At 36.1% G+C, this 13,025-nt stretch overlaps 1 long non-coding RNA gene across 1 annotated transcript; it reads left to right on the top strand.

Annotated features, from left to right (window-relative positions):
• The first annotated feature begins 1,558 nt into the window (after window positions 1–1,558).
• LOC143080023 (uncharacterized) lies at window positions 1,559–12,050 on the top strand. Its single transcript, XR_012979594.1, has 4 exons — window positions 1,559–1,633; window positions 7,171–7,266; window positions 10,125–10,257; window positions 11,554–12,050. It is a non-coding gene; the product is annotated as an uncharacterized LOC143080023 (long non-coding RNA).
• Window positions 12,051–13,025: the final 975 nt, after the last annotated feature.

Genomic DNA, 13,025 nt, shown 5'->3' with positions numbered 1-13,025 from the left:
TAGCAGTTTTAATACTGTTTCCCGGTTTGGAGTCTTTAGGCTTTCTTTAGGCACTGGTAGGCAAAGTATCCTTCTCCGTAGCAATATAAGCACCTGTCGCTCTTATTACTACCGTAGTATTTGAACTGGGAGTATACGTTCTGTAGAGTGTTAGAGATCTGCCTTTCAGTGATTCTTCTGGATTCGATGTGCCAGGCCTACGAAAATTTTAACAAAGGACTACTAGCAGTTACTTACATGCCAGCTCCAGATCTCAGTTACAGCCGATTTCATTGAGTGTGTAATAAAATTTAGAATCCTTGGTTAGCTTGCTTGTTAGCTGAACCGTAAAGTCGTTATTATGTAAGGTATACTTCCCTCCTTTCGAATTAGTCTTGACTTACAGACATGTAAATTGGCTATACTCGGACTTGTCTACTCGTAAAGGATGGCAGTTTACCCAACCTGCAATCGGCTGTAAACTGATTGAAAGATTATGTCTTCATCCCTCGAATATGAAGCATAATTCCTCTTTTACATGTATAACACTTATTTTAACATGGGTCAATATTATGATATTCTCACTTATAGTTCAGGTCCTGATAAAAAAATTTACACATCCAGTACAGATAGACGTGTTTTTGTGCCAGTTGTCTTGTTTTCGAGGCAGAAATATTTTTTAATGCCATTATACAGGTTTAAAGAGCTCAAAATATTAACGTTCTGAAATTCACTGTTTCACGCCGTGAAATTAGTGAACAGGTACAATACATAACTATGGAACAAACCTGTGCAACTACTTTTACAAGGCGAAAAAGAAAGTCGAATTGTGAAGTCCGTAAACAATACATTTTTAATCTGAGCATGCAAATTGAAGATTATGTTATATATTAATATATGAATAAACATATTTGCAGAACAAAAATATTTATTTTGAGAATCCCAGACACTATATTAGTTTTCACTTTTTCCATTAATTCCACGTGTTGTCAAGTGATAGTACACTCGTAGTAGCCCACAATGCCAGTGGCGGATCCAGATATTTTCCTAAGGGGGGGCCGCTCTAGTCATGCTTCAATGATTCCCTATATAATCAACCAATTTTTTTCCACGAAAGGGGGGGGGGCGGGCCCCTCAGGGCCCCCCTGGATCCGCCTATGAATGCATTGTAGTTCATTGAGTCTCTTCGGGCACTCCGACTTCCTCCACTTTTAAAACCTGACCACCATGAAATTACGATTGTTTTCACAAGCATTCTATACATTACAGATATATTTTACAATTCTTAACTAATTTTACCTGTGGAAGTGAATGTGCTACATGTATGATGTTTCTATATTCAGATGCAGTTCTATGAGTTCCTAATGCATGTTAAATTTCATTAAAAATCCGAAATATTGCTCAAAAAACTTTAAAAGAACTATTATATTTTATCATAATATATTAAATATTTCTTTATTGAAGCTAAGTACATTTCGGCTTTAAAAAGTAGATTGTAGGACATTCAACTAATAATACTTTTTATCTGTTGTTGAGAGACATTATTGACTTTTATATATTTACATAACGATTAGATAACTTTTATCTTTAACCGAGTGCAGACATAAGAAACATGGTCGATTTTTTAGTATTATATCTGTCTTTTCTTATTTGGGTGAGTAATAATTTTCTTATGCTTGTCTGGTATAGATATTAGATTTCCTAATCAGTTTCAGGAGTCTTTTTAATAATCCTTTTCAGCTAGATACTTTTTTCAACATCAAGATAAAAGATTTCAAATTTTTGTGACATTTTTACTGCATATGTGACAGAACAATTGTAATAAAGGTCTTATCCGTTTCTAAGAAAAAAATCTCATATAATTCTAAATTTAATTATTATTTTTTATTTTTATTTTTTTTAAACTTTTTAACTTTTTGCCACTTTTTATATCACATCTTTATCAGCTGAATAGGAGTTTGCAACCTTTCAAAATGATGTTTTGTAACTTGTTTTCTATAATCACGGTGGGTGTAGTTAGGGGGAGGGTTGGGATCCCGCTAACATGTTTAACCCCGCCAGAGTATTTATGTATGTGCCTGTCCCAAGTCAGGAGCCTGTAATTTAATGGTTGTAGTTTGTTCATATGTTACATATTTGTTTTTCGTTAATTTTTTTTTAATATAAATAAGGCCGTTAGTTTTCTCGTTTGAATTGTTTTATATTGTCATATCGGGGCCTTTTATAGCTGATTCATTTTGGTCTCTTGTGGATAGCTGTCTCAATGGCAATCATACCACATCTTCTTTTATAGTGTCCGGCAAGGATCGTGGTTTTTCGAGTGATTTGTTCGGGCATTTTCGAGTGTGACCACTTTTTTTTCCGAGTGATTGTGATAAAAAATGTAAACAAATAGACTTCCTTTCTGACAAGACCTGATATACAAGCTTGAGGTTAATATACAAGGTTATACAAGGTCTGTTAGTATTTAAAATAAAAAAAGTTATTACCATTCTGACATTGTTTATCGTTAAAAATGTTCAATTTAGCCTTACAATGCTTTTATTCCAAAATATAGAATAAACCCATTTTTATACACATACCAATATAATTTAATTTTGGATGTAACACGTCTTCTGATTGGCTGACGTTATTTTGTTATGAGCCCATAGACATAATTTAGTCATGTGACCGTGACGTCATCAACGTTTTTTCATGGTTTTCTACGGTTTAAAATGGAATTTAGAATTAAATTATAAGAAATGACTGTAATATTTTTTCTGTCTATTCGAAATAACATAAAAAATGTGGTGCACACTGTTAAATAACCCGATACGCGCGTTATTCAGTGTGCACCAAATTTTTTATGTTATTTCGAATAGACAGAAAAAATATTACAGTCATTCCTTAAGTAAATGTCGAAGAAAATACATACATGGAATCTATATATCCTTTGATATACAGACACTTTACAAAAAATATTTTTATTGCATTGAAAACGGCATTGTGAGACTAATACAAAAAAGAAGATGTGGTATGATTGCCAATGAGACAACTAACTATCCACAAAAGACCAAAATGACACAGACATTAACAACTATAGGTCACCGTACGGCCTTCAACAATGAGCAAAGCCCATACCGCATAGTCAGCTATAAAAGGCCCCGATAAGACAATGTAAAACAATTCAAACGAGAAAACTAACGGCCTTATTTATGTAAAAAAAAACTAAATTCTTTTTGTTATTGTCCGGGCTTTTTCGAGAGCAGTACGAATTTATTTCAAACGGGATAGCACATCCTCATTTTTACGGAAATGTTGTTAACCGTGCACGGAAATTTACAAATGATCCATGTAAACTTGTCGCTCCTTTAAATAAACTTATTCTAAAAGGTTACCTATTCAACACTGTAATTAGATCATTGAATATTGTTCTTATTGGTATAAATATTGATTTTGTTATCAGTAAATTAATAGCTAACTAAATATTACTAGTATGTTATATGCATATACATATTCATAGATCTACAATCTGTCGATACCTGTAACTTGGCATTGCACAAGGTCATGTTTTTCTCTGACTGTTTATGACGTCTTTACACTAAATCCATGGGTTGTTGGATGTGTACGGATTGATAGTTTAGTCTTAGTTGCATGATTATTTTATTAGTTGTTAGTGGCTTTGAACTAGCTGTCAGATAACTGCGAGTACTCTCAGATATGTTCATTGTGTCTTTTGTGTCGGGATATATAAGTACCGGGCCAGGTCCACATGTATTTTTGCCCATCTGATGAGTTAAGCCTTTTTCAACTGATTTTTATAGTTCGTTCTTATATTGTACTGTTATACCACTGTCCCAGGTTAGGAGGAGGGTTGGGATCCCGCTAACATGTTTATCCCCGCCACATTATTTATGTATGTGCCTGTCCCAAGTCAGGAGCCTGTAATTTAGTGGTTGTCGTTAGTTTATGTGTTACATATTTGTTTTTCGTTCATTTTTTTACATTAGTTTTCTCGTTTTAATTGTTTTACATTGTCTTATTGGGGTCTTTTATAGCTGACTATGCGGTATGGGCTTTGCTCATTGTTGAAGGCCGTACGATGACCTATAGTTGTTAATGTCTGTGGCATTTTGGTCTTTTGTGGATATTTGTCTCATTGGCAATCATACCACATCTTCTTTTTTTATATTAATTAGTGTGTGGTTGGTTTGAAATATTTTATCGTAAATTTCAATTAGATATAAAAGAGGGACGAAAGATACCAAAGGGACAGTCAAACTCATAAATCCAAAACAAACTGACAACGCCATGGCTAAAAATGAAAAGACAAACAAACGACAGCACACAGGACACAACATAGAAAACTAAAGAATAAACAACACGAACCCCACCAAAAATAATGTTTACTTCATAACTATTTGATAAACAGTAAATAAACTAGAAAGTAAGTAATACACCAGTCCCACTAGGCCACGATCGCACTACGATCTGTGAAAAAAATGCAAATTTTGATGATCGTAGTACGATCGTGTAGATCGCAGTAAGGTCGTATCACGGTCGTGGTGAGGTCTTCAAGATCGTGATGAGCGTTGCCAACTTTGAACATGTTCAAAACAATCGTGGTGCGGTCGTGGCCAAATCAGGTCGTAGTAGAAGCGTAGTGAGAGCGCACTAAGATCGTAGTAAGATCGCAAAGGTCGCTGTACCATCGTAGTGAGAGCGTAGCGAAAGTGTGATTCTATTCGGAAAAACAGCGCTACGATCTCATTGCGACGTTATTACGACCTCACTACGATCATCACGTTCTCACCGCGACCAAACTACGCTTCCACTACGACTATGCCACGCTGTTCACGACCATAGTACGATTCTAGCACGCTCTTGTCGTCCTCATCACGCTCTTCTTACGACCTGACTACGTTCACACTACGACCATCATTCTCATTGTAATTTTCACATAAAATATATAAAAAAGCTCCCTAGATTTTGTTTGTCTGAATGTAATTAGCCATTTGCTCTAACGGCTCAACCATGCTTCTAGTTTTTATATAGATTAGACCGTTAGTTTTCTCGTTTAAATGTTTTTCCACTAGTAATATTTTGGGCCCTTTATAGCGTTCTGTTCGGTGTGAGCCAAGGCTCCATATCGTCATTTGAGCTTTATGGACCAGCAATTTAGGTTGGATTGGTCGGTCCGACCTCTCTGCTTGATCAGGAATCGTTACTTTGCTCCCTCTGCCTCTACACAAACCCCTACCACCACGCCCACGTGTTCTAGTAGATTTTGGTGGCATGACTTTATTGTTTCCGAGAAATCTACATATTAATCAGAAATAGAAGGAATGGAACTGTATTGATATGGAACACGATGTTGACGTTATTGCTGAGAACATAGTAAGATCGCAGTATGAACGTAGTATAATCGTGGTAAGAACGTGCTATAATCGCAGTAAGATCGTGATGCAATCGGATAACTCGTGGTATGGTCGTAGTGAGAACGTGAAGAGCGTAGAAAGCTCTTGATAAGTGTGGTGAGGTCGCAGAATAAGCGCGGTGAGAACGTGTTCTAATCGTGGCGGGATCGTTGTAGAAGCGTAATGGGGACGTAGTAGCATCGTGAAAGCAACGAAAATTCACATTTTCACGCCGCTCATACCGCGACCTCACCACGATCTAAATTTATTTTAGATCGCGGTGAGCGTGGTGCGATTGTGGTCTAGTGGGACTGGGGCTTAATACCCCAGTCCCACTAGGCCACGATCGCACTACGATCTGTGAAAAAAATGCAAATTTTGATGATCGTAGTACGATCGTGTAGATCGCAGTAAGGTCGTATCACGGTCGTGGTGAGGTCTTCAAGATCGTGATGAGCGTTGCCAACTTTGAACATGTTCAAAACAATCGTGGTGCGGTCGTGGCCAAATCAGGTCGTAGTAGAAGCGTAGTGAGAGCGCACTAAGATCGTAGTAAGATCGCAAAGGTCACTGTACCATCGTAGTGAGAGCGTAGCGAAAGCGTGATTCTATTCGGAAAAACTGCGCTACGATCACATTGCGACGTTATTACGACCTCACTACGATCATCACGTTCTCACCGCGACCAAACTACGCTTCCACTACGACTATACCACGCTGTTCACGACCATAGTACGATTCTAGCACGCTCTTGTCGTCCTCATCACGCTCTTCTTACGACCTGACTACGTTCACACTACGACCATCATTCTCATTGTAATTTTCACATAAAATATACAAGAAAGCTCCCTAGATTTTGTTTGTCTGAATGTAATTAGCCATTTGCTCTAACGGCTCAACCATGCTTCTAGTTTTTATATAGATTAGACCGTTATTTTTCTCGTTTAAATGTTTTTCCACTAGTAATATTTTGGGCCCTTTATAGCGTTCTGTTCGGTGTGAGCCAAGGCTCCATATCGTCATTTGAGCTTTATGGACGAGCAATTTAGGTTGGATTGGTCGATCCGACCTCTCTGCTTGATCAGGAATCGTTACTTTGCTCCCTCTGCCTCTACACCAACCCCTACCACCACGCCCACGTGTTCTAGTAGATTTTGGTGGCATGACTGTATTGTTTCCGAGAAATCTACATATTAATCAGAAATAGAAGGAATGGAACTGTATTGATATGGAACACGATGTTGACGTTATTGCTGAGAACAAAGTAAGATCGCAGTATGAACGTAGTATAATCGTGCTATAATTGCAGTAAGATCGTGCTATAATTGCAGTAAGATCGTGTTGCAATCGGATAACTCGTGGTATGGTCGTAGTGAGAACGTGAAGAGCTCTTGATAAGTGTGGTGAGGTCGCAGAATAAGCGCGGTGAGAACGTGGTCTAATCGTGGCGGGATCGTTGTAGAAGCGTAATGGGGACGTAGTAGCATCGTGAAAGCAACGAAAATTTACATTTTCACGCCGCTCATACCGCGACCTCACCACGATCTAAATTTATTTTAGATCGCGGTGAGCGTGGTGCGATCGTGGTCTAGTGGGACTGGGGCTTAACATAATTATTCTGAATTGGCTGAGGGTATTCAACCCTTTTGATAAAGTGTATCAGTCATTCCTGAACACACGGTTTTAAATACGATTGTCATGTCAAATCATGGTGGCAATCACTTTGCGTACATATTCGTAAAAATGATCAACAGTTCTGTTTTTTCCCTTCATTTGTAAATGTATCTTTTCATAGGATTTCATACTATATTTGAAAATAAAAGTGAAGAATGGTCTTGCGAGAAATCTGAAACACCCACAGTTTGGATTCTTTGGCTGGATTGTTATGAAGGCAGGTATAATATCATTAACAGTGTCAACTTTTCTAGTTACATGAATACTTAAAATATATATGCGTTGCTTTTCTCTTTTGAGTTGTTTTACATTTTGTTATGCAAGAGCCTTCTATAGCTTGATATGTGGTATTGGTGACAATATAATGGAATGTGATACGACTGTCATACAAGTGAGAGGTTTAGCTAGCTATAAAACCAGGTTCAATCCACCATTTTCTACATTTGAAAATGCCTGTACCAAGTCAGAAATATGACAGTTCTTGTCCATTCGTTTTTTGATGCGTTTTGTTATTTGATTTTGCCATGTGATTATGGACTTTCCGAATTGATTTTCCTCTGAGTTCAGTATTTTTTGTGATTTTACTTATTGCTTTCGCTAATTGTAGAAGGTGACCTAATATCTACGTCGTTTAGTATTGGTGGATAGCTGTCTCTTTGGCAATCATACCACATCTCCTTATCTTATATTATAAACCCTCCTACGTAGTAGATTTCAATCATCATCGTCATCCTCAGTCTTTGTTGAAGTATGGTTTTTAATACTTTTCCAAAGCCGTCAATGACAACAAAGATGACGTCTGCAAATTAGGCAATGGAAAAAAGAACATGAATTAATTCATGAAACCTAATCGATACATGTCCTTGTAAAACTCAAAGTAAACCGCTTTTGTGGTTGTTCTTTGTCTCAGTTCACAATGAGGATTTCAACACTGTAGTAATTTAACTCGAACTTTGTTTAAGATCCTAAAAGTACCCAAATAAAAAAGAATTCTGCATTTGCTACATAAATCTCTGTTCTTTTTCTCCCATGTAAACCTTCGTCACTTCCAAGTTATAACGATGGTTTAACATTGTACTATGTCCTAACTTTGTAAGTGTGTGATGCAAATTTCGACTGCAACTTTGGTCACGTTGAATATTTCTGCTCCTCTTAGTATATCGGTGTATCACAAAATTGAAAAACAAAGCTAAAATTCTCCAGAACAAACTATTATATTTATTAACAAGTAAGTCCTATAAAAACATTGGGAAACCAGGTCTATCAAACCTCGGTTTCTTGAACATTGACAACAGAGTTAAGCAATTGCATGTACACAAAATCTGCAATTGCAAATGCTCATAATTTTTGAAAGACAATTTTTTGAAAAGTCTATATGCACACCATATCTACAACACAAGTTCCAGTCATTACAACCACATGTACTCTGTTAGATATTATTATTTTATTCATTGTAATTTAATAAGATTTTCTTATTTTCTGTCTTTTTGTATTACATTATGATAAACATTGGTATCAAAATTTGTGTTTTAATAAGCAATGTGCAGTTAATACTATCCATGTTCGTATACTGAAACAATTCTAAGGGGATCTAAGTTACCATTTTAAATTGCCTACCCTTCTTAAAATAAAAAAAATATATCAAAATACTTCCTGTACGAGACAGAAGCGTTCGATTCCATTTCTTAGTTGACAATGATTGTCAGTTTTCCTGCCGAAGGTTGGTGGTTCTACCCGGCCTTTCCGGCTTTCTCCACCAATAAAACTGTCCACCATGATAGACCCAATAGTGCGGAAAGTGGTTTTAAACACTGACAATAAGTCAATCAATCTCTAGCTGCTCTGTATAGGCCTTTTTTGAATTTAAGCTCACAAATGTTTTACTTTTTGGATAGTCAGCTTTATGTTTCAAATTTCCCATTCAAAACACATTTTAATAGATTCTGTACCGTTGCTAGTGATTCTTCATCTCCAACAATGTGCCACCGGTTAGTGGCCTGTACTTCGTTATTTGCATGATAAAAATGATACATTTGGACGATAAATTTTTGGTTTAAACATTCTATAATCGTTATTATTGGGATTTTATGTCAGTCAGATAAAATAAACAACATACCCTTTTAATTGTTGTGGTTATGGCCTTTTAGTTGTAAGGCTCTTAAACATTTTTCAATTCAAGAAAATGTACAATCCTCTTGGACATGTTAAGATCTTCAGTTGGTTATCGAAAATAGAAATGATATCATCACGGTCATAAAACTTTCGAGCATGATTTTTGTACTCAGACTCGAAAATCAACCAATCAAATTGCTGGATTTCATGTTTCGAGCACGATTTTTGTGCTCCAAGCACTGAGCAAAGGTTTATGCCTTCAAGTCCTGAACCTCGAATTTCCACAGCTTCATACATAGATGTTGAGTGGTTTCAGTGTAAACTTTGGATGTTAATAAAGAATAATCAAAAGACATGTTTCTTCTAGGAAAAGCAAGTGAAAATGCCTTGTTCTGAATTTGTTTTAGAACATTACTCTGTACCTGATTTTTCAAATATCATATGTATTGAAACATGAAGATGTGGTATGATTGCCAATGAGACAAGTCTCCACCAGAGACCAATGACATAGAAGTTAACAGCTATAGGTTACCGTAAGGTCTAAACAATGAGCAAAACCAATACCCCATAATCAGCTTTAAAATGCCCCTAAATGACAAATGTAAAACAATTCAAACGAGAGCAATAACGGTTTGATTTTTTCGAAATAATGAACGAAAAACAAATATGATATACTGCAACAAACGACAACCACTGATGTGGTAATGAATTACAGGATCCTGTCTTGCGACAGGCACATACAGAATGTGGTTCAGTTAAAATAGTTTGCTGGCGCCAAACCCTTACCATATTCTCGGACAGTAGTATAACAGAATCATATAAGAACAAATTATAAAAACCAGTTGAAATGGCTTAACTCATATCGATACAAAGCAGAAAAAACAACTAACAAAAACACAGACCGGACGTGGCAGGATATTTCGAATGTTTAAACTGTGAACTAACATGCAGTAACATTTTTAGATATTTCTGAATAAGAACACTTACTTAGAAGAGAAAGCGGTTAACCTTTGTAGAATCGAACCGACCCATAAGGTACTAGAAGTAGGGTTCGGACTTGGAATAGGGTTAACTTCTGCGTGCAGATATGTTGAAGGCAAGTTTATACTTATTTGATATACAGATTGATGATGATTCGATTAAAAAAAAAAGATTAAAGAAGTTTAGAATCAATTCTCAATGATTGAGATAATACTTTTTTTATGCCCCACCTACGATAGTAGAGGGGCATTATGTTTTCTGGTCTGTGCCTCCGTTCGTCCGTTCGTTCGTTCGTCCGTTCGTTCGTCCCACTTCAGGTTAAAGTTTTTGGTCGAGGTAGTTTTTGATGAAGTTGAAGTCCAATCAATTTGAAACTTAGTACACATGTTCCCTATGATATGATCTTTCTAATTTTATTGTCAAATTAAAGTATTGACCCCAATTTCACGGTCCAGTGAACACGTAAAATGATAGTGCGAGTGGGGCATCCGTGTACTATGGACACATTCTTGTTTTATATATTTAAGGAAGATTATTTCGAATAGAAGTTGCTTGGGCAAAACATTTTATTAATAATAGCCTAGGTAAACGCCGGAGAGTGACAAAATATTAACAGACAAATGATTATTTAATATAGTTTTCTGTGGAATGTATTTGCCCTCTAACTTTCCCCTGCTAACAGTCAGTTAAGCAGAACATATGAACCTTTACGAACACTCCAGTTCACCCTTGGTTTTATTTGGGTTCTGATTATTTTGCATTGTTAAAAGTCTCTAAGATAAAGGTATCGTATAAACTTACTACAAAAAGGGGTCAAGGTCTGATGAACCCCGAAAGATGGACAAGTCATTGATACACCAAATATAGTTGACCTATCACTTGCAAATAGGGGGAAAATCATGTTACACGGTTTAAATATAATTGAGCGCAGGACATTAAGCAACAAATGAAGACTACTAAAATGACCACTATTACTCTTAAATTTTTCGCTAAAATATCCTACGCTCTTTTACATCTAAACCGTGATCACATGCCCATTGACAATCTTCGGAAGTCATATCGCGATCGATGGTAACAGGTTACATGTTGTAAGATAGCTTCCTGTCCCAAATTGTTAATACTTAATAACGATTCCGTGCATTTCTCAAAACATATTTAACACCTTGGGCTGTTTTCTGCTCTTTGATCAGGTTGTTGTGTCTTTGACACATTCCCCGTTTCCATTCTCAATTTTATTGTTTATTGCTTCATAAGCAACTTTTGTTTTTCTGTTATTCGTTTGAATATATTATTATTAATCAAAGTTGAAAGATTGAGTCAATTCTAAGGACGTTTTTTGACATCTAATACACCTGTTATCAATGACAACCTACCAAACTCGCTTACAAATATTATAATTCTATATTTTCAGCTAATAAAGGTAAAGTTTATGGGATTGACATATCCGACAAAATAATAAGCACAGCCAAACAAACATTACAAGTAGAAATTCGGGAAGGAAAACTACATATTCAAAAAGGATGTGTCTCTCTACTTCCTTTTGAAAATGACACGTTCGACCGTGTATTTCATTGTAATTGCTTTCATTTCTGGCCAGATCTGTTGATATGCTGTAGAGAGCTTTATAGGGTTTTGAAACCCAATTCCTTCATGGTTACAACATTGTGTATAAAGTCAATCAAACATGCCCGCGAGAAAGGACTTTTGCAGTATGGACCTCAGGACCATTTAGTATTTATTGAAACACTAGAAAAGGCATCCTTTAAAGACGTTATGTTGGATACTTTTGAAGAAAACGGAAAGAAATTTGAAGCGATTATTGCATTCACTTAATACGTTAAAGCTGTTAAGGTGTAAGGTTCTGTGTACCATGTGCTTTCGGCTAATAATAAGATATTATATTTACAACGGTATTTTGCATTATTTTCTTCTCTCCATTTTAAAACCACACATGTCCATGAGTTCATGGCAAATCAAAATTAATGATTGCTATCAAGTACATGTACCCAGGAAAACGAAATCTTTGGTGACGATCCAAAGCTAGACCCTCGAAATCAAGACAAGGTTCAAGCTAGAAACCACTCGCTAGCAGCCACTTCGCTAGCAGCCACTTATCAGATATTTCTATAAACCTAAACGTTGCATACAATTCAAACGTACCTAAAATGTTTTTATTAATGCATAACCAATAACTTATCTGTTTTTGTAAATATTTCGTCAAAGACACTGTTCTATGAGTTTCATTTCCTGTTCATTAATTTAAAGACAATAGTATCCGTTTTCAATATACCAAACAAGATGCTGCACGTTAGTCAACACTTTAGAATGTAAAAAAAAATCGTACATTGAATAATTGAAATGCTTGCAAAATTGCAATATTGTGTGAAATAGCTTTGCATATTCTCGCATCCTGTCAAATAATTCCTGAAAAATAGCAATTTTTCTCCATTACAAGTTACAAGTATAGAAAGTTGCGCTCGTGCTTTAACACTATTTTTGTTACACAAACTGTTTTGACGAATCATTTGTTAATCTTAACTAGTGGATTTCACGTACTTTTGATTGGACGAAAGTTTTTTTTTCTACTCAAAATATGGTGTGAAAGGAAATCATTTATAATAGCTAAAAAAAAGATCCTCGCTATACCCAAACTTGGAATTTTAATCAAGCAGAATCTCGGTCCTTAGCTTTCATTCTCACCTATTGCGGACAAATGTTTTGCCCTAGACATGCCTTTTTAAACTTTTGGATAAGGGTTGGGTAGGGTGTACGACCTACTTTAAAACAAAACAGCACCCGGGATGTTTCTCAAATAGACCTCTTCTACCCAGCTCCGCTTTGTATCTATATGCATGTAGTAACATGAAGCAGCACGTGCATATT

The sequence above is a fragment of the Mytilus galloprovincialis genome, chromosome 6 (genome assembly GCF_965363235.1).
Source record: "Mytilus galloprovincialis chromosome 6, xbMytGall1.hap1.1, whole genome shotgun sequence".
Lineage (NCBI taxonomy): Eukaryota > Metazoa > Mollusca > Bivalvia > Mytilida > Mytilidae > Mytilus > Mytilus galloprovincialis.
The sequence above is the reverse complement of the archived record's forward strand: the minus strand, read 5'-3'. Positions and strand labels throughout refer to the sequence as shown.